The sequence below is a fragment of the Pteropus alecto genome, unplaced genomic scaffold (assembly GCF_000325575.1).
Source record: "Pteropus alecto unplaced genomic scaffold, ASM32557v1 scaffold461, whole genome shotgun sequence".
Classification (NCBI taxonomy): domain Eukaryota; kingdom Metazoa; phylum Chordata; class Mammalia; order Chiroptera; family Pteropodidae; genus Pteropus; species Pteropus alecto.
The window spans coordinates 3,897,212-3,920,103 of record NW_006431079.1 but is presented as its reverse complement, the minus strand read 5'-3'; the positions used below and the strand labels follow the sequence as shown (position 1 = coordinate 3,920,103).

The following is a 22,892-nucleotide window of genomic DNA, read 5'->3' as shown; positions in this document are numbered from 1 at the left end:
TCAGCAGTAACATCTCCATTAAGCACTTTGTCAGCAGCCATTACGGGGCCCACTTCTGCACTGGGTGCCTGTTCCTGAGAGAAATGAAAAGAAAAAGCATGTGCCTTGCCCATGTGGAGGGAGCATTCACAAATGGGTGGGTGGGCAGACACACTCAGACAGTGCTTTGGGACAATCGAAAGGTGGCTGAACTTGAGACCACAGTTCCTGGCTCTCTTACTGGGTGACAAATTTCCTAACCTGCCTAAACCTCCACACCCTTCCTGCTGGTGGGGGATGAAATGAAAGGACATGTTCAAAGAGTCTCACACGCATTCTTCCTTTATTTGACTGCCGAATCACTTCTGATCCAAGCTTCCCCTCCACTGGCAGGGCCCTGGCATTCTTGACTAGGACGAGCCCCTCAGGAGTCCCAGCCAGAGGTCTCCCTTTCATGCAGCTCTCTAGCCAGGCCAGCAGGGGCTCAAGGGATTGGAGTGTGTGTGTGTGAAGGATCTCAACGGAATCTCTTGTTGGCCAGTGCTGGGCAGAGTTGCTCTCACAAACTCTTATTTTGGTTCTTACAACTCTCTGAGGCACCCACGGCTACATATCTGTTTCAGAGGGGAACGAACTCTCTCTTCAAGAGCAGAAGCAGCACTCAAACACAGGACCAGTGGCCTGGGATACCAGCCTCTGAAGACAGAAGCTCGTGCGTGTTCCCAGGGCGCCCAGGTCCCCCTGCAGCCTCAACACAGGCCTCGACAACCGGAGTACAGACTCCAGCCTCTGACGGACACCCGCCCTCCACAGAGAGCAAACAATGACACACACTGTCGGCGAGGCTGCTTTCCACTCCTCCCCACATGTCAGCCCCAGTGACCAGCGAGGGTGGTGGGCAGCACACAGGAGGCAAAGTGGAATAAGAAACAGCTACCAGAACAGTTTATTTGTGTCAAACTGTTGGGAACTGAATGCAGTGCCAACAGGAAAGAAACACCGTCCTTGTGGCACTTCTTCAGGGCCTCAGACCTGTGGTCAGCACCTCCTAACCTCATCCAAGAGAGCCAGACTCAAGGTGGACCCCACCTTCTCTCCTCTACCATGGGCAGTGACTCAAGACACCTCCTGCAGCTGGAGGGGACAGTAGCACCCCAGCTAAAGCCAAACAAAATGTGGAGATACAGGCAAACTTGCTGCTCAGTGCTCTGTCTGACAGGTCCACCACCCTCCCTGAAGAAAGGACTGCACATCACCTTATCTAGTCCTTACACAGGCTTGCAAAGGAGGTGCAGACTGAGCTCAGAGAAGTTAAGTAGTTCATACAAAGTCACACAGCTCTTATCTCACAGAGAGTCCTCTAGGTTCCTCATGTTTCATTTCCAAAAATGAAAAGCATAATTCTTGGCTTTACCTTTATACTGCTTATCGAAAGCACCGCTGTTAAGAATGGAAAGTGCGCACACATGTGCACGCACGCACGCACACACACACACACACATGCACACACACAGAATATAGGAAATATTATTTTCTCAGACCGCAACTTGGCATGCACAGTCCAGATGGGCTGCTGCAAAGGCAGAAGGTGACCCATGGTGCTCGCTTCACCTCAGCAACTCTTCCTTTCCTCTTATCCCCTGATCTGACTCACTTGAAGCTCTTAAAGGCAGTTCCCTCAACAGTTGATTGAAAGGTAGCATTTCTATAATTTCATAGGGAAAAAGAAACTCCCAACAGCCTCCTCCCCTGGCATCCTTCCATCTCTTAAGCATCCAAACTGGTAGAAGCTGCTGCCAAGACTCCCAGGGAGCCCCCAGTTTGTCTCCCTGGTGAACACCCTCACCAGGACTGAATTCCTCCCTTCCAGCTCCAGGCTGACCCTAGCTGTCTGGCTTAGCTGCCCCCTCCAACCCCAGGCCATGTCTGTACAACAATACCCATTGATACAGGTTCAGGAGGAGCATTCACATTCTACACCAACGATTCTGCCTATACATACTTGGCTGGCTCAGAAAGACCATGTGTTCTGAGTCTTGGTTTAGAGCATCATGGTCACGAACTCTTTCTTTTATCCCAGATACCTGCTCTCACATTAGCCCTTTCTTCCCAGACTGGCCAGGTGCCTTCAAAAAGGTATCATTTTATTTCAATATTGCTTTGTTCATAATCTCACGGGCTACAGAGATGCCCTTCTCTGAAGCCCACTGAGGCTGATTCTCTGGCTCTGTGTTCCTAAACCCAGAAAGTATTCTTGAACCCAGAAAAGTGCTCAGCTACCACCTACCCAAAGGGAGGGATTCAGAGAAGATGCATGGCTGATTGTCTCCAGTTCTGAATTGAAGATTCATGCTTACCAAGAGGAATTCAAGAAAAACTGGGCTTCCGGCATCTCCAAAATTAATCTTTCTCTTGATAAAGATTTATGTTTCATATTAGACACGATATTTAAAAAAAAAAAAAAAAAGACTGGGCACCAACAATAATTCAGAATTCTGTTTAAAACTTCTTGTTTAAAAACTTGTGCTAATGTGAATCTGTCCATCTATTATTGCTTATCACATTTATTACAGATCTGTTGTCCATATGAAGCTGAGAGTACCTATAGGCTAGAGACAAAATCTTCATCATTCCCACCTTCCCAGCGACTGACAAATAGTTAAGTGCAGTTTTAACTGCCACCTTTTTGGGATTCTATTAATCACAGAATATGCGGTAGGGATTAGCCCTGTGTTCCAGGATGTACTCTTCTACTTTGCCTATCTAACCATCTCTGTAAACTCCTGAAGTCTTGCCTGTCACTCACATCCATCCCCAAGTGCCCATGCCAGGAAACCATCAGTGAATAAATAAGTGGTGGCAAGAGGGTCATTCCCCTACCTTCCCTGTAAACCCAGGAAGCAATTTTCTCAGTCCACAACCACAAGCCCAAAGCCACAAGCTCCAAAGCCCATGCGCATCATAAAGACAGTATTTCTGAGCATGGGCCCAGCCCTGTGATCAGCTCTGGCTAGTGTATAACTGTTGTGTGTGAGATGATCTATCCAATCATAGCTGTGTGTCAGTATCAACAACCAAACAACACAGTGGCTTTGAGGGGCTCTTCTCAGCATAGAAACAAGAGCTTCACAAAGCAAAATAAGTAGAGACCACTTTGGGGAAATGACATCTATAACACCCTAGACTCCCCAACATGATAGAACTTGAACCTCCTCCCCATCCCCACCCTTTCCCACATACCTGTCAGTCTATGACAACTGAGGACTTATATCTCCATCCTGGAACCTTTAAAAAAATACTTTAGTTTTTAGAGAAATTTTAAGTTAACGGCAATATTGAGCAGAAGGCACAGAGATCTCCCATGTAGCCCCTGCCCCATGCATGCACAGCTTCTCCCATTATCCACACCCCCGCCCCAACCCCAACCAGAGTGGCACATTTTCTACAAATGATGAACCTACATCGGCACATCATTATTATCCAAAGTCCACAGTTTGCATTAGGGCTCATTCTTGGTGTTGCATGGCTTATAGGTTTAGACAAATTTATAATGACATATATCCACCCTGGAATCTCTAATGCATTACAACTGTTAGTAAGGCTGCTCCCTACTACCTGTCTAAGACCTCCTGATGATTTTTTCCAACTTGCTGTTTCTCTCTGGTTCCCATTTCAGGCTGCCTTTCTGCAGGGATCACAGACACTCTTCTCTGGCCCCAGCCCCTACCTTGACAGAAGGTGGGAGCCATGCTCTGGATCCACCTGACACAGCTAAAAGAAGGGAGGATACGTGGCCCCATGGATGCTGATAGCCAGCCATGATACAGACTTGGAAAGAGCTTGTTAAAAGTTCTTCAACAAATTCTCAACAGGAAGGTTACTATGTTCTAAGAAACAATTAAAGTAGGCTTTTAAGCACTTTTAAATGCTCTGTATATAGCAAAAGGCAAAAGCTTTATGCAATCTTAAAAGAAACCAGAGTATATTAAATGCCTTGTATATAGAAGAAGCAAATATGGCAAAATTTTAGTAATTATTAAATCTAGGTACAGGGAATTTGGGTGTTCATTGTATTATTCTTTCTGTATTAAAATTGTTTTAATAAAAAGTTAAAATATAAAATTAATAAAATAATATTAAAAGGTGAAAATAAGTTGTTTTAACAGAATTCTGACTCAATTTTATATTAAATATGCGCAAATGTACTCATGGAAAGATACAATAAAAATTATGGAAAAACATTTTTAAAATTAGCTTTTAAGCAAAGGACAGAAGAAAGGGGCTTAGCAGCTCATTTAACCAAGAAATCTTATTCTAGCAGCTCAGATCACATCATCACAAATCTACCTTACACTAGGTTAGCTACTGGTTACAACAAGTGACCAGTCTTATACAGATGTAAGTGCTTTGTGAAAGAAAACTGCTACCATAGTTACGGACCTCACGTTCTCTCACCACACCATCCGTAGAATGCGATATTCTCATCCAAAGCTTCAGTGAAAGGAAGATTTTCTTTTCCAGAAGCTCAGGAAAAAAAAAAAAAAGACATCTACTTCACTAGCTCTAACTGGGTAACCAACCGCTACTGACATAAGCTGTTTGGCTTATGTCAATCGTGGTTCACCTCTGTAGTTGTGAGTGAGGTCAACCCCACCCAAACCCTATAAAGGATATAAGAGAGAGGCTAGCCTGGTGTGCTTTTGGTAAGAAGAGGAGGATGCTAAGAGGCTTATTTTTAAAAAGTTCTCTATCAACCATGAACTGTTTAAGTAGCCTCTGGCCACCTCTGTACGAATGACTCCCAGCCTCATAAGCTATGTTTTTAAAGCACCCATATCACCAGTCTAGGGACAGAAGTACTAACTTCAGGCAGGCACCCGATAAGGAAGAACCAGTAGCCCAAAGAATTTATCTCAGGGCCAGGGAGTAGCTTCTTCAGAGGCACAGAACCATCTGTGACCTCTAAGGCCAAAAGCTATAGTAAGAACTTCATGAGGATTCCCCATGGTGACTAAATGGGTTCCTGAATCCAAATTCCAATGTGTGGAGGGGACAACAAGCAATTCTTGGACAACAGCAAGGTGTCCAAAAATTCAACTCAATTTTAACATCTAACAGTGTCAGATTCCACAGATTCAGTCCCACAGAAACTGTCTCTCACCCTCTTCAAACGCTAATTGCAAGCCCAGGTTGTTACACCTGTGCTTCTGACCTACTAGCTACAGATTGGAGGTTCCAGAGACCTCGCCTACTCAGGATGCCAATTCAGATAACAAGCCCAGACTATACCTGTACTTCTGATTGACTGGCTATAAATCAGAAGGTTCCCAAAACCCCCTCCTTGAATTCGATTAATTTGCTAGAGTGGCTCCCAGAACTCAGAGAAACATCTTACTAGCTTTTGGCTTATTACGAAGGCTATAACTCAGGAATAGCCAGATGAAGAAGGTGCAAAGGGCAAGGTACGAGGAAAGGGCATAGAGCTTCCACGCCCTCTCCAAGAACATCCTTCTCTCCAAATTACCACATGTTCGCCAATCCAGAAGCTCTCCAAATCTCATCCTCTTGGGTTATAGAGGCTTCATTACAAAAGCATGAATAATAAATCATTGGCCATTGGTTCAACCCCCAGGCTCTCTCCCCTCCTCGGAAGTCAGGAGGTAAAACTCAAAGTTCCAACTTTTTCATCACATGATTGGTTCCCTTGCCAACTAGTCCCCATCCTTACTTAGGTGGGGTTCAAGAGTCACCTCTTTAACAAAAGACACCTTTGTCATTCTCAACACTTATGAAGTTTCAAGAATCGTGAGAGATGTGAGTCAGAAACTGTGGAAGATGACCAAATATATATGAGAAATATATTTTGGTCATCTTGAGTGACCAATATATATTTTTCTTATAAATCACAACATCGCAGTGACATTATCAACCAATCTCATCAGCATGAAGGATGTAGCTCTGGGAATTAACCCACTGCTGGTGACACTATCAGGCCCAGGGAGATGCAGCACAGCTGTTGGTCACACCAGGAAGTACAGAACCTTCAGTCACCAGAAATCCCAAGTCTACAAAGATACTCAGAAGACTGAGATAGTTGAGAGGGAGGAAAATGTGTCCCAGCCAGAGAGGTCAAGACAAAGCTTCCTCAGCGATCCCGTGGGCCAGGAGCCCAGAGTTCTCCCAGTATACTCCTAATTTGAGAAAATGGGAAAATGTCTCTGAGTTCGAGGGGGCCATTTTCCCAGGCTTAAATGCTCCAGCTTCCATACATTTACATCTAAATTCCCAAGTTCCTTCACTTCTAAAAAACCTTCACCTGTTTGTTAGCAGTTACTTGGGTTTAGCACAAGAGTTTTTTCTTTCTTCCTTTCTCTCTCTCTCTTCTCCTCCCCCCACTTTCTTTCTTCCTTTCTTTTCCCCCTCCCTCTCCCCTCTTACTCTCCTTTTCCCTCCCTTTTCCTCCTCCTCTCCCCCCCTCCCCCCACTTTCTTTCTTCCTTTCTTTTGTTGGTCTAAAAAAGACTCCTTCATGCCTCAGGGGCATTTCCATAACAACATGGCCAAGTTGTCTGGCACAGGGCTCGGAACTTACGAGGTAAAGCCCAGTTCCTATGGCTGGGGCTGAGACTGAAGCAGATTTTCCCTAACCTTTACCACATACAAAAGTCTCCACTTCTAAAGATCTCAGTGGTTGCCCATACGGCCTCCAGTGGTTAAGGCACAAAAAGTTACATTTTGGCAGCCCCTCCTTAGGCTTACCTGGCAGCACTGACATTTTATACCTGCTTCAAAGAAGAGCAGTATCCCTGGAGGAGAAGAAAGGCTGTGTCTAAGACTGCTGGCGGATTAAGAAATACGGTCTTTGAAGATCTGGGGATGTGCACACAAAGACATCAACCACATTGGTGTCATTCCTCCAGCTGGCACTTCTTGAATGTCTATTAGATACTCTGGGGGGTTCAGAAATGGGGGCTAGCGATGAGCGAAACACGGTGCCTCATCCTAAAACTCTTGCTGTCAGTGGGAAGAAGCAGAGGGTTTGAAGCTCCCAGATTCCACATGCCACCACACAGAGTGGGCTTCAAGGCTCTGCCACTGCGTAAAGGGAATGGTAAAGAGTTCACTAGAAAGAACTGGGAAACTGAAGACCTAAAAATCCTAAGGTTACATGATCTATGCGCTCTAGTAGGGCCACAGGTAGATTGTGTGAGGGTCCATCACTGAAGGTCTCCTGCTTGCCCTTCACAGTCCTCAGATTCCCAGATTCCTTCACTTGCACAAGGTTGGGAGGGGTGTAACTCCCATCTTTACCACTCTCATTAGGAAAGAAAACTAGTGCTCATGCCATATTCAAAAAGGATAATTTAGGTTTCTACTTTGGGATGGGTCTCATTCCTTTTCTTATCATAGGCTCAGAATTAAAACCTTCAGTTACGAATAGGATTTTACAGCTCCCTTCCCCCTCTTCTAATGAGGATGACTGCATTTATTGGAGTTACACAGCCTTTCATCTATATTATTCCATTCTCACAGCCACTTTATGAAGTGGGAGCTATTCTTTTCCCTCATTTGAAAGAGGAGAAAACTGAAATTTAGAGGTTGAGTTTTTGAATGCCAAGAATAAAAAAGAAAACATAGTTGACGGCGTTAAAGTATGTGTATGAGGATGAATAAGGGTAGAAAATTTGAAATTGTTCCTATTCAGAAAATTCTGTGACTCACACTCGTGGCTTTCTCTCTAGTGCCTCAAAGAAGAGAGGTTTGGTGACCAGTGAAACCATTCACCTTTCCACAAACAAGTGGGAGAAGAAGTAGTAAGTTAGCACACTATGGGCAATCCTGTGCTAGGTGGCTCTTATTTCATTCTCAGCACCTGGGCAAGTTGGGCACTTGTTATCCTTCTTATAAAGGAGAAAACTGAGGCTTAAAGAAAAAGCAGGTGCATTCACTGGGGCTGCTAAAAATCAATTAAGTTTAGAAGCTACTCCTGAAAAAAGGTTGGACTCCTGTACTACATGGGCCATTTGACTCCCATTGGAGAAGGCTCCAGGGCAGAGCTGAAGACACAGGAATTGTAGAAGTATGCTGCCCCATTCCATGTTTAATCTCAAGTTCACTCCAGGCTCTATTTTATGAGTCTGCTATGACCTGTAACTTCCATGTCTATATTTGAGGCCAGTATTTGATTATTCCTGAAGGAGACTATTTAAGCATAAATCACTAAAAATAATGATAGCCACAAGTTATGGGAAGTGAGATGAATAATGCATCTAGAAACAAAAACAACTTTTCTTCTCATTCTTTCCCCATATTTTCTGAGGCCGTGCATTGTATTCACTTAGAAAAAGAAACTTCTTAGTTTTTCCTTCGTCCTCTTCCATTTTATATTCAAAGAGGAAAAATCAGATCCACTTTGTGGATAAGTGATAAATTACATTTAGGGCTCTGGCTACTTAGAGCTCTTTGTGGATGGGTAAGGACTACGGTCTGCTGTCTAGGACAGGAGACAGGGGTGAAACCTCAGAGCTCTCAGCACCTGTCCAGGAATGGTCACTAGGAGCATTTCAAAACATTACTTACTTCACCTTAAGAGGAAAATTCCAGAAGAAGGCCAATATCCACAATGCAATTTTCTTCACAACCCCATAAGTTCTCATGGAAAGGTTCTTTTACCATAGAATGTTACCTTTATATAAACCCTTAGACCTTCCTCACACAAGTGAGCTAATGATGATTATTAGTTCCCATTTATTAATCTGTCAACTCAATATGACTAATAGTTTACTATGTGCTAAACTCTATACCCCTAATTTTTAATCCTTACAGCTGCTTTACAGCAGAGGTGCTATTATTCAACTCATTTTACAGATGAGAAAACTGAAACTTGCTCAAGGTCACACAGGTAGACAGGAAGTGGGAGAGCCAAGAGCAAGACTCAGGACTGTGATTTCAGAACCCACCCAACCATAGTGCACCATTATACTACACTGTTTTGAATCATGTATTATATACAAAGACATAGTAAGGTATCTTATTGGGAACTAGTTTTCATAAAGACTATGTTTTGAGTTAACAGAAACAGAATTATACTCTGTGGCAAAGAAAAACACTAAAGGTTGACCAGTTGTACTTTCTTTGAAAAACTCATAAGACTGAAAATTATCTTACGCTCACCGACCCAATTGTGCATGCAAACATTACTGCTTCCACATACCTTTGAGGAAAGGAGAGCTTTCACATTTGGGGATTTTACTGTGAAAACTGGCATAACATTACTACCTCTGCTGTTATGCTCAGTATTTCTACATCATTCTTTAAAAGAACCTGCAATGCAATCTGCTTCTCCAGAAAAATGTATTATATTTGATTCTTATTGCGCCTCACTTAATACTAGTTACATTTTGTAATTTTTTCTTAAAGAGCCTCAGGATTTTGCCCATGGGAGCCCTACCAATTTGAGTGTTCAGCACAACCTACAATTCTTATAGGCAATTTCACAGTTGCAGGGATTTTATACTGCATGTCTGCATGTCTGCAAACGAAAAAATATGAGAATATTCAAACCCGACCTGATCATCATTACCTATTTGTTACTCAACTCTTAGACCTTGGTGTTTAGATCACTTATAAGGTTAAATGGCAAAAGTTCCTCAGGCCAACTCAACTACTTGGTTGAAACTACTTGGTTTCAAGCTCAGAAGCTTGAAAGCCAGCTGGAAATTGGTCATGTTTTCACCCATATTCAGTAGTGTCCTTAGACCTGGACAAAGAGCCTACTCTGCTCCTCTTTCAGCCATACTCCTCTTCTTCAGGTGAGGAATCTTTGAAGGTCAAGGAGACAGCCCACTGAGGGGTCCCCCTTACCTTTTAAATCATGACCTAGGTAGGACCTGGGGCTTCAGAATTCCCAGCCAAAAAACCCCTTTCCACTTCCAGGGCCTACAGAAGCTACTTACCTTATCTGTCCTCAAAAGGACATTTGTGTCACTAGTGTGTGCACCCTTAGGTGCAAAGAATGGCCAAGGAACAGCTGTATGGGGGTGCACAGAATGGAGGAAGGCTTGCTTGTGCTGCCTGGGGTAACCATATATACATGTTACAAGATGTAGCTAGGGATGGAAAGAGAAGGGGCCAGGCCTGTAAATTTAAATGTGGTTCCAGATTATTATGAAGGCATATTTATCAAAGTAAGAGGTTAGAAAATGTTATTTAACAGTTTATTATATATAACTTGATATATATATATAGATATATAGATATAGATATAGATATAAAACTTTATTATATATAACTAGATTTATAACTTTTAAATATTTAGACTTATAGTATATGAGCTTCCACTTATACTCTTATTTTAGGCTCCAAAAATATTAGGGGCAGGTCTGGCTATATTCAAATATGAAAGTGCTGCCATTGTAATAGGCAAATTAAGACGCTCACACAGACCCTCAAAATTTATAAACTGGTTTGGCGATTCTGTTATTAAAAAAACACTGAGCAAAATCCTTAATCAAAGAATAAAAGAAACTCTAAAACTACCTAATCAACCTACAGAAACAACAAATGGGGAGCTGTGATACTAACTTAATTTAAATAGATTGATTCTTCAGAAGGTACAAGATTTATCAATCAGTGCTTCAACAAGTTTCTGAAACTACCAATCTTTATCTAATCACTCAATGCCTGATTTTGCAGACATCTCAATTTTTAAAAGTCCATGGGTTGTCTTAAAACTATGATACAAAACTATGATACAAAACTATCAAAAGATTATTATTCTATCACTCATGAAAATTTGTACCATCTTTAGGATCAACCATTTTAAAAATATAAAGGAAAAACTCAATATGTGTAGATCTAAGATCTAAACTTTAGTGATTCTACATCAAAGGTCATTTTTATAATAACTGTAATACTTTTACAATGGCTAGCATATATGTTATACACTCTTTACTTCTAGGCTCAAAAAGAAATTAGACACCCATGATATCTAATTATGATGTAACTATAGTGAATCAGACCTGTGCTGTGATTCTAAAGAAAAGGATTTCTTGCAATAAAGATTTCTCATCTAATAAACCACAGTTATAAATGCTCTAATGTCTCTACATTGATTATATTCAGTTGCATCCAAAAAGAGATAAATAATAAAAAGTAGATATGTTAATTGTGATACATATCCTCCTTCACTACTAGTATTTGTCTCCCAGGCAGATGACATATGTGCCTGCTCTGTGATAGAATTTTTATGACTAGAAATTTTAAAGGTGGTTCATTATATTGTTTGTATCAAATGGCAAACCACCAAACGGTCATTTGATCCTTGCTTGAACACTTCTCACTATATCCTAAAACAGAAGCCTAGTCCACCTTTGTAGGACTATTAGAAAATAATCTCTTTATAATTGAGCCAAAATTTGACTGCTTCCATTTATATTAAAAGCCTACAGGACAAATCTGTTTCCTCTTGACCCATTAGCATCTTTCACTTATTTTGAACAACTCTTTGCCGAATCTTTAATAAGCTGAGCCAAATAGTCCCCAATCCCTTCAATGGTTTTGTGAGCATGTTTTTTCTTGTTCTCTTTATTATCTGGGTTATTTTCCACTGAACAAACTGTGCAATGTCTACATTCTCTTTAAAGAGGGCTTTCTTTTGTCCACTCTTGTATCCCCAACACATAGAATGGTGCCTGGCACTGATTATATAGGAGAGAGGGAGAGGAGGGTGGAAAACAGGAAGAAAACAGAACACCTAATTCCAAGTACAGTCTAATACTGTGATGGTCCTCCTCTCTTCTACCAACAGAGCCCGAGATGACATTCACTTCTGAAGAAGCCATGTTTATGAACCTACCATAATCTCACAGTCAACAAAACTCATATGGTACTGCCAAGTCACATGTTTACCATCTACACTGGGACTTTTGGGTCCCTTTATCCCTCAAAGATAGCCTCTTTCTTAGATGGACCCATCCTCCCAGCGTGGGCAGAGTTTTGAACACTGAAACAGGCCCCCACAGAGCATGTTCACTTTCACCAGGTTTCATGTTATCTTGACCAAGACACCATATAAATGTTGGCCAGGGCACAAGACAGTGTGGCAACCACCAGGAAATGATCTCCCATTTTACCACCTGCTCAGCACCCTTAGGCATTAAACCAGCTGCAGTTCAGAATCATAGTTGCATTCAGCACACTGAATATGTCTCCATTTTTGACAAAGAAAATATGATTAAAAGTTGCATCGAATGCCTTGTTTATCTTCTATGTCAAGTGCCATTTTCTAGTCTATGAATCTAAAAAATTTTCCAAAGAAAGAAAAGAAGCTAGCTTAGTATGAGCTGTTCTTAGTGAATCCATGCTAGGCCCAATTGATCACCACTAGGGAAAAGCTATACTTTTCAGCCCACAGTTACAGGAGTGACGTGCCCAATAGTGGTCTACTGAATTGAATTCGAAGCCATGTTGCAAGCTTGGAAAGCCCCTTCCCTCACAGAGGCCCCTTAAAAAGATTTGAAGAATAGCAACATCATAAGGCACAGTCTTTCTAAGTTAATACTTTGAAGAGAACGACATTGACTCAGGTATATAAGCTCTTGTATATGTGCCTAAAAATTAAACTCAACTACTTTATCACTGGACCCAAGAAAACCTCAGAAACAGCTAGGCTTCATGATTTTCCTGGACATAACTGAGAGATCTGATTACACACATACACAACCAGACTCTAACCAGACCCCTTAAGCAAAAGTCCCCCGGAGCAATGCTACACACATCCGAACCAAGCCCTGCACCAAATCCTGACAGAATGCCCTGTATCCGTCATGCCACGTGACTTTAGGAAAGAGCTGTACCACGTAAACCAACAGACCTGAGCTGGCATTCCAAAATTCTGGATAAGCAGTGACTCCTTAGAACGCTGATTTTCTATCCTTATAATACAGATAATAGAGCCTAGTTTGCAGGGTTACTGTGAGGTGTACATAAGACTGCATTCGGTGAAAGACCCAGCTCAGGGACTGGGACACAGCAGGCACTCAAGAAATGCAGTCTTCTTTCTTTCTTTCTCACCTCTCATCTTCCCTTTTCAGATGTGAGCTATAGCTCCTAAAAGTCTCAGCATGGTGTCCCACACAGTTGGCACTCAATGACAGCCATGAAAATTATCATCTTTGTTGCACAGCTTAGGAAAAGCCATAGCAGCTCCTCTTCCTGTTTACCAATAAGCCACCTGAAGTCATCTTTTTCTCACACACCATCGCCTTAAACCATCTAAGCCACAGGTAAGGAAAATAGCTCATTATGACTAAAAACAAAGCTGCTCTGACTAATTCACATGCAGACTTGTAATCCTTCATCCAAGGGCCTTCAGAAATGCCAAGACCCTCAGGGAAGTAAAATTTCCTCGAATGTACAGCAGCAGCTGAGATCACCCGGGGTTTCAAGATGACTAATAATGGAAATGTGCTATAAACAGAGAATATTAAAAAGCTTAGACAGCCTCTCAGGGAAATAGAAAAAAGAAATCCTCATAATTCAGGGCTTGGTGAAGAAAATGGCAGTTTTCTGGCAAACAAAAAAATGTAGGTGAAAATGTTAGGCCCTCATAACTTTTGTTTTCACAGAATCGAGAGCCCAGGTTGGTCCTGTTAGGGAGAGGGCTCCCCAGCTTCTGGCTACCATGGTGTTTTTTCTGTCTTGACAATTCACTTCCCCAACAGGCACGCCGCCAACTCAAATGAGACTCAGAGCAGTGAAAAGCCCTTCAGGTAAACAGTGTGATAAGCTAAACTGAAAAACTAGACAATGTTTTTGGACTATGAGGCAGTTGCTATGGAGACAGTTGCTAATTAACTGCTTTCAACCAGGAGAACAAAGGGCTCGGGGCAGGCAGGCCTCTGTATCTCTGAGTGAGCAATGCTTCAAGCCTTGCGCAATCGGCACATCGCTCATATCTGGAATACCTGAGACACGGCTGGGTTTGCTACATGCCTGAAGAAATGACAAAAGTGCAGTTTGTTTTCTTCATCTTGACCTGGATGAATAGCACCTGGCCACTCGCACTTCTCAGGGAGACAAGCTGCACAGAGAAATGAAGATTCATGGGCACCAACCCACCACCAGGCACTTTCATAAATATTATGTTCCTCTGTGTCCGGAGACAATATTGAACTACTTGTGGGGAGGGGAGGAATGGGACACACACGAGGACATATAATTGTTTTAAATGATATATTTTACTTTACATGCTTTATTAAAGAAAGCAAAATGAAACTCATAAATTCAAAGGGGAATTGATAAACCTCTTCTTCAGGATTATCATCTTCGTGTGGACAAAGGTGACGGCACATTTCTCAAAAATGAACAACAAAACCCATAATCATTCCACATCTCTAAGCCCCATGCATTGTGGACACTCTACAAATAACAACAAAAAAACTTAATTGTAATCTGACTTATCACAGATGGATTTTCTCCTCTGACATCATCTCATGCTGACCTGGCTATCTTGAATTTAATCTCATCTTTGGAGGTCAAAATTGGTTCCCTGAGACTGAAGTACTCTGTTCTGATGGGCTGACCTTTGAGGTACATCCAGTTAAAACCAAAGATCCATGTTTTGTTCAGGAATATTGAAATACAAGCTCAAAATGCAAAGAAGATAGCTGAGCATAACTACCTCTACTTACTCCACAGCAACCCCAGAGGGCCTATTTCAGCCCTCTGCCTAATTTCAGTTTACACTAAATATATCCACGTTAAGTAAATGTCGAACTCAAGCACACGATAGTATGATCCATTCTGCCTCTCCAGAACAAAATCAAAGAGGTTTTTTTTATTTTTGCTCGCAAAAAAGTATCGATCAATATAGCCTGTGAGCCACCCACCTTCATTATCTGAGGCAGAATCTGGATTAAAGCACATGATGATTCTGAATGAAATACAAGATGATTCTCAGTTTCATTTTGTGGCAATAATGCACATAAATATCTTCAGGAAAACCCAGTCATGTGGCATCACTGAAATCCATTTACGAGCAGGAGTTTTGGAAGCAAACAGACCTAGGTTTGAATCATAGCTCCAACTCTACTATCTGTTCAACACAGATATTGTGGCTATTAATTTACTATTTTTCTTAAAAATGGGTAAAATTGCTAGAGGCCCAAGTTTCTACCTCTATAGCCAAATTCATAAAAAGAGAAAAGGAGAAGACCTTTAGGCCAAGTTGGGCCCTTTCCATCCCACCAAGAACCTATTTCTCCCCACAATGGTCCATTCATACCAATCACCAGCTAGAACTTGAGAAGCTTTCACTACAGTGCAAGCTGCAGGTATTAGGCCTAATTGTCAAATCAAGCCATTTCTGGGATAAATTCAGTCCTTTCTTGTGAAACCAAGCAGTTAAATTCCTGCTTTGCAGATGGCAGTTTTTTTTAATAAGGCTTCCAGGACAAGGCCCTCCCTACCTAAGTTAAATGTCATCAGCCATTGTCCAAGGGCATCTCACCTCTTCCCTTTTCAGTCTCTTTTCTCTGTTCCTTCCAGCTGTGCTTCCAGCACCTTCCATCCATCCATCCATCCATCCATCTATCCAACATTCAACAGAATTTATCAGCAACCAACTTTGTGCCAGGCACTATGCTAATGCTTAGAACACAAAGATATAACCAATTCCACTTGCAAGAAGTTCTTAGGTCAGTCAGAGATACACAAGATACTTATAAACTGTGAGATTTATAAAGCTATGAGATTAGCCCTGTGCTAAGAGAAGCACATGGTCCTTGGGGGATCAAGATGCCTGACCACAGGTCTCAGAGGAGCAGAGTATGGCCGAAGCTCTTCTTCTTGTGCCATCATTCATTTCATCACATTCCCTAATGTTCCCCCATCTACAAGCTGAGAAAGGGGTCAAGGGGAGCTACTGATAGGGAAAGGAAGGTAAGGTTGGGCGAATGGGAAGAGGAGGAAAGCTGACGTTAACTCAGCACAGTATGGAAATTTCCCTGATCAACACCTAGCTTTACTGCATGGCTGATTGCCTCCCACCAACTATCAGCCCCCTGGGCCTATCTCTAGCACAATAGGAACCATAACTATGTTTCCTGGAAGTTTCCCCCACTGGTCTGAGAGCTCTCCAACAGCAGAGACTTTATCTAATTTAAATTACTATCTGGGGGACCTACCACGTTTCCTGGCACATAGCTGCTCCATAAAAGCCTGCTACACTGAACTGAGGTTTAGAGCATGTGGGTGATTTATGCAAGTTCACAAAGCTAAGCGGTAGAACTAGACTGGAACCCAAAACTCTGACTCATTCCTTCTGCACCAGGGTGATTACAAGATTTTCCTAGAGGAGACTATTTAGCTCTGGAACTACAGGAGGTAATCGTATTTGGACTTGGGTATTTATATTATGAATGGGCTCTCCAGCCTCAAATTTCTCCATAAAAACCTCTCACCCAATCTGTAGGCCATGCAGATAAAACTGAGACCATTCCTTTATTAGAAACTGTATTGACTATTAGCATTATACATGGATCCCCTGTAGTGCCCAACTCTAAAGATATCAAGAAAATCCTGCAAAACTTTCAATCTTTAGTTATCAAAAAAAATAGAAAAAAACTTCTTCATGGCATTTGATAATCTCTCCTTTTTGAAAAAGACTGCATTCTCAATACCCCTACTTTCACATCTTCTAACATACAGGCTTTAGATGTACATTTTAAAAACAAAACAAAACAAAAAAACATTTTTGATACAGGTTAAAAAGGCAAAGCAAGTCAAGAAAAACAAATACAGACTACAGGGCTTCCTAAGTACAAGCAGAGTACTTGGTGTGGGAATAATGAAGGATTAAGACTTGGGTTCAAATCCTAAAGTGCTCATCATGTTAAAGTCACAGTCCAGTCTCTTAACCAGTCTCAACCACGTATTTCATTTGTTAAATGGAAACTGATAGTAACTCTCCCTACCACGTTGTTGGACTGAGGAGATAACATCTGAAAAAGCACTTATAAACTGTAAAGCACTATAGGAGATTTTTTACAATAGGTTTAAAATGAACACACACACACACAGCTGTTGCCAATCTTAGAAACACAAGTACAGCCACGACCATAAAAACAAACCAGAATGACTTATAGGAAAAGCCAAAGAACTAGAAATCTGACTGAAATAAAAGACATTCAGTCACTTAAATGTTTATTAGAGGTCAAAAAATACGGAAAATAGTAATTAAGAGTCTTTTTTAAAAAAATAGTTGCCCTAAACTAGGTGTGTGATTGTTAACAAGCCCCTCAAACATCTCTGTGCCCAGATAATATCTGTGAAATAAGAATAATGAGTGCAGAGTATCCATATCATGAGGTTGTTATGAAATTTAAATGAGTTAATATCTGTAAAATACTCAGATTAATGCCTGGCACCTTTCTATTTTAATAGCTAGTAAGTAGATAGGTACAAAACAAATAAGCAGTGGATAAATATGTATTTCCCACTTCTCCACGACACCTATTCAATCAGATTTTCACTCCCTCACAAATGAGGGGGGCTCAATATGACACCTTAAACTTCACCTGAATGAACGAACAGATATTAAGCATTCAAATCTTCCTATTTTAATATGACAACCAGCAAGCAGAATGCCAGATTTTTTTTTTTTTTTCAGGTAGGGAGAGGAGGAGAGTAAAAGCAAACCAATTCACAGACTGAGCTTAGATAAACACCACCATGCTTCTCTCATAAATGGGACTGCATTGCCTCAAGACATCCAATCACCACATCCATAGAAGTTCATATTCCTTTTATGGAAACAGAGCATTCAAAGTGTTATAATATTTGTAGCAAAGAAGAAGAAATCAGTGCTGATTCGGTACCAAACTCAACTGTAAATATAAGATGTTTTTTTAATTAGTAGTTACAGATAAAAACTTTACACTTTTAACATACACACTGTAGGCATTCTTGGTTTACATATTTAAATAAATATTTAAATAAATAGACCTACCACATGTTCCAATTCTCTCCATGCATTTACTTTGCCGTAAAGCATCAAGTTCCTACTATGTGCAGAACAGTGTCTTGCAGTGGGCGAGTGGGGGAGAGACTAGACCTTGAATTAGACAGTATAACACCAATCAAGCCCTACCCTTAGAGAGCTTTCAATCTGAGGAAACAAAACGCTGGCATATTACAAGTTCAAAATCAATGTAAGTGAAATCAAAGCAGTTAATGAAAAAGTGGTAAAGAAGATGGGAACTCTTTGAGTTAGAAGAGAAGAGATATCAAGGCAGGATAAAGTGGTCAGGAAAGAGCTGGTGTGGAAATGGAACCAGGACTTTTTAAAGACAGGAGAAAGCATGTAAAGGCAAGGGGAGGGCCATCTAGAGGACAGGCATGCATTATCTCCAATCAGCAGCCAGCAAACTTTCACAGGGCCTGCCAATTACAGAGTGTAAGTGCAGAAGTGTGGGAAAAGCAAAAAATAGCATGGCTGGAGCTAAAGCCTCCAAGGCAGTAGTGAAAGATAAAAATTTTAATATAAGTAGAGTTTATATTTTATGCAAAAAAACTGTAAGATCTCATTAACCATCCCCTACCCCCCCCCCACCCTCAGTCATGCAACGCTTAACAGTGGGGATACGTTCTGAGAAATGCATCATTAAGCCATTTCACCATTGTGTGAACATCATAGAGTGCACTTACACAAACCTAGGTTTATTTATACCACATAGCTAGGCTGTATGGCATAACCTAATACTCAGGCTACAAACCTGTGCAGCATGTTATTGTACTGAATACTGTAGACAACTGTGACACAATGATGTTTGTGTATCTAAGCATATCTAAACATAGAAAAGGTACAATAAAAATATGATAAAAAAAAGATTTTAAAAATGGTAAGGCTGCATAGGGCATTTACCATAAATGCAACTCCCAGGACTGAAAGTTACTCTGGTGAGTCAGTGAGTGAGGGTGAGTAAATGTGAAGGCCTAAAGCATTACTGTACACTACTGTAGACTTTATAAATACTGTCCCACAAGACCTTCCACTCATTCCTCCTGACAGGGTTTGAAATAGAACAGTGAAGCTGTCAATGCTGTTCCTTGAACAGAGATGTGGGCTGGACTGATTGGAAATACTGAGGAGAAACTGGCTGGGTAGGGCACAGACCACCGTAATTGTGACTGTCAGAAGGGAGTGAAAGGTGGCCTGAGATCAGAAGGAAGAAGAGGTCAAGAAACAAGGAATTGTCATAGCAATGTGGTTTTGGCTATTGCATATTGGAGCTGTGGTCAGATTAAGAAACTTTTGTATTCATTAAAAAAAAAGGATGTTTAACATGGAGAAGGTAGAGAACTAAGGACTCGGTATTTTGACTTTGGAAATATGTTTTGGTTCCATTGGCCTTATTTGGCACAAAGAGCTCTCTCTAGTACTGAATTGATGAAAGAAATAAAACAAATAAAAGTTGTCTATGCTTTACACCATTATAACCTGAAAATATTTCCCAAGTACAGGAACAGGCTCCACACTACCACAGAAAGCTTTTACTGAAGTGGCAGAGACATCTAATATTTGTTAAGGTAGCTCCTGAGGACCTATGTCCTTGTACAGGATCCTCAGCAGAGAATTCACAGCAATGCACTCTGAAGACCATCAGGCTAGGTCTGGGAGGGCTGCAGTGCCCTCTGAAAATGCAGCGCTGGGGGACAGGTTCCTCTGTGCTGAGCAGGTCTGTGGCTGACTGACTGAAATGTAATCTGTGCACTCAAAACGGAGGTGCTGTAAGTGAGAAGGAATCTATTGCCAAGCCCCACAGAAATTGCTCTTGTCAGAGAAAAATAAATTCCTCCTGAACCACATATCCTTCTAATTCTTACAGGAAAATCAGCTCCATTATAATTTTATGGGACCACTGTGGCATATGCGGTCTGTTCTTGACAAAAATGACATATGAATCTGCATGTGTGTGTATACGTGTGTGTGTGTGTGTGTGTGTGTGTGTGTGGCAATTAGGATTTGAGTGGTAGGAGTGGTAAAGAAAAACAGACACGTGAATGGTGTCCCAAAAGAGAATACAGGAGTCAGGGATTGAACGAATAACCCACAGGGTGTTTAATCAAATAGTAGGGAAAATTAGGTTTCGAAGATAAGGGGCTTGGGAAAACGGTATACAGGACACAAAAAAGGAAGTCAGAAAACCAGTAGGAAAAGTCAGTGGGTTCCACTGGGAATATGTGAAGTGCTGTGCAGACAAAAGGACATGTGTCTGGAAGGGAAATGGCAGCCCTTTGCATAGACATAGTAGTAAAGTTGGCCAAGTGAAGGAAACTCCTAAAAGAGAAGAATAAAACCTTGAAGATAACCAGTCAGTGGAGTTAAGAGGAGGATGAAAGGCCAGCAAAAGAAGACTGAGAAAGCACTTAAGATGTAAGTACTGTTCATAAAGCACTTAAGATGTAAGTACTGTTCATAAAGTTCAAGGGAAGGAAGACTTTTGAGATTGAGAAGGGGGGATTCGAGAGGGACAGACATCGGGAATGTAAGATGTTGCACAAAAGTCAAAAAGTCCAAAGATTGAGAAAAGGATACTAGAATTGTCCATGAAGAGGTGCCCACCATCTCTGAGAGCTCTGCTCTGAGGACTGAATACAAGCTAAAACAAGAGCCCAAACTGAAATGGGCCCTTTTCCTATACTCTAGAACTTTACAAAGACCAGATGGGAGGAGAAAGACTGATAAAACAGTCTGAGGGAACAACAGGGGAAAGGTGTTCTGAACACGGTCACTTTCCTTCTTCAAGCCTATTTTGGTGAAAGATTAAAACCCAAGATGTCACCATCCAGAAAATCAGTCCCTTCCCTCATCAAAGCAAAACCTACTACAGGAAATAAACCTGCAGGTGGTAACTCACACTTTATTCTCAAAAATTCTAATAACTCATATTCATGTTTACTGATACAGTAAGAATTACTAAACATCTTCAGCACTTGGGCAGTCCTCCACCTCTGCAACTCTCTCTTATATCCCAAAGTAATACAAGGACTTTTCTGTAAATAACAAAGCTCAGTGAGACAAACCATGCTGTTTTTTGTTTTTTAATTTAATTCAACAAATGCTGAGTGCGTCCTTGTACTATCTCCATCTCCATCTCAGTTTTCATGCTCTCCCAAGTTCCCAGTCTCAATAAATAGGTTGCTGCCCTTCACTTAGTATCTGTAAGAGGTAGTCATTTGTTTTCTTAGAAATGCAGTGTTATCTTCTTTGCTCAGATATTCTGCCTTCACTGAAATAAATGTCCCCCTACAGTTTCTGTGCAAATAAAATTCTCAACTTAGTATTGAAGGTTCTTGATACTCTTCCAGAAATGAGAACCTCCAGCCCCTCAGTGGTTCTCAACTCCCATGGTGAATCAGAACGGTCTGGGCATCTTTTAAAGGGACAATGCCTGCTGCCTCGTTAAGATCTGATTCAACTGGCTTGGGTGAGGCTGTTGTTGTTTTTGTGTTTGCTTTAAAGCTTATCAAGTAATTCTAATATGTAGTCTGAGTGTAAGTGGGTACTCAAATCTCCGGGAACTGTGTTAACTGCAGACTGATTTAGTAGGTCTACAGCAGGGCCTGAGAATCTGCATTTCCAATCAGCTCCCAGGTGATTTGATGCTTCCGGTCCACAGATCATAGATGGAGGAGCAATGGTATGGAGCCTAGACCTCTGTGTTTTTTATTAGCTCTCCAACTGATTCTGATGCACTGAAGTATACTGGAAAGAGAATTAATTGGCTTTGGGGTCAGACTGACCTGGATTACAATCTTGGCCCCAACACATTCTAATTGTGACCATGGCCGATTACTGATCCACTTTAAAGCTACATCCTGTATACAACATGAGTGTCATGGATTGAATTGTGCCCTCCAAAAAAGATATGTTGAAGTCCTAATCCTCAGTACCTCCGAATGTGACTTTACTGGGAAATAGGATAATTGTAGGTATAATTACTTAAGTTAAGGTCATACTGAAGTAGGGTGGTCCCTTAACTCAATATGACTGGTATCCTTATAGGATGAAGCAAAGACATACCAGGAACAAACATTATGTGACAATGGAAGCAAAGACTGGAGTGATGCAGCTATAAAACAAGAAAAGCCAAGGACTGATGGTGACATCAGAATCTTAGAGGAAGGCGTGAATCAGACTCCTCAACTAGAGCCTCAAGAGAGCTTGGCCATGCCGACATCTTGAGAGGCCAGGTGATCAGCCGTTGGGACAAGAAACTTCTAGGGTTTTAAGCCACCTAGTTTGTGGTCCTTTGTTACAGCAGCCCTGGCAACCTGATACCATGCCACACTAACATCTCCCTTGGGGGGCTGCTTCGAAACTGAATCAGGCTATAGGAGAAGGTGCCAACACTGCTGATCTGTGTGGAACAGATTTCTTTCCCTTGTCAGAAGTACTAGGGAAAAACACTAGGCCATGAGCATCCCCTTTCAAGGAAAAGTGACTGCTCAGAGACTTGTTCTGGCACCTGGCCTCTCAGAGGGCTCTCACAGGTTGCAGGCACAGCAACCCATTATGTGTCTGCACACCTGCTCAGGTGCTCCCTGTGGGTCACAGGAGCAGCTCTCCTCTGTCCTGAATGGGAACAATTACAGGTCCCACTGGGCGCCAGCAGCATATTCTGGCCCAGCAGGTTCTTACAGGCACCTTGAGGGCCACGCAGAGGGAAACTCAAGGTTCCAGGGTCCTCCTGAAGAGAATTGATCAGCACCATCACATCAGCCCTGGCCCTAACACAGAGAGGGCCTGTCACAACTCTGAAGGGAAGATATTCCAAGTCCCAAATCATTCAGGACACTCCCAACTCAGTGTACCTTGGTTACCCAAAAGTCATCAACACCATACAGTGG

General features: G+C 41.7%; 1 protein-coding gene across 9 annotated transcripts in view; it reads right to left on the bottom strand.

The window, feature by feature from the left end:
• Nucleotides 1-22,892, bottom strand: part of TEAD1 (TEA domain transcription factor 1) — a 252,398-nt gene that overhangs the window by 122,664 nt on the left and 106,842 nt on the right. The window lies entirely within an intron of this gene.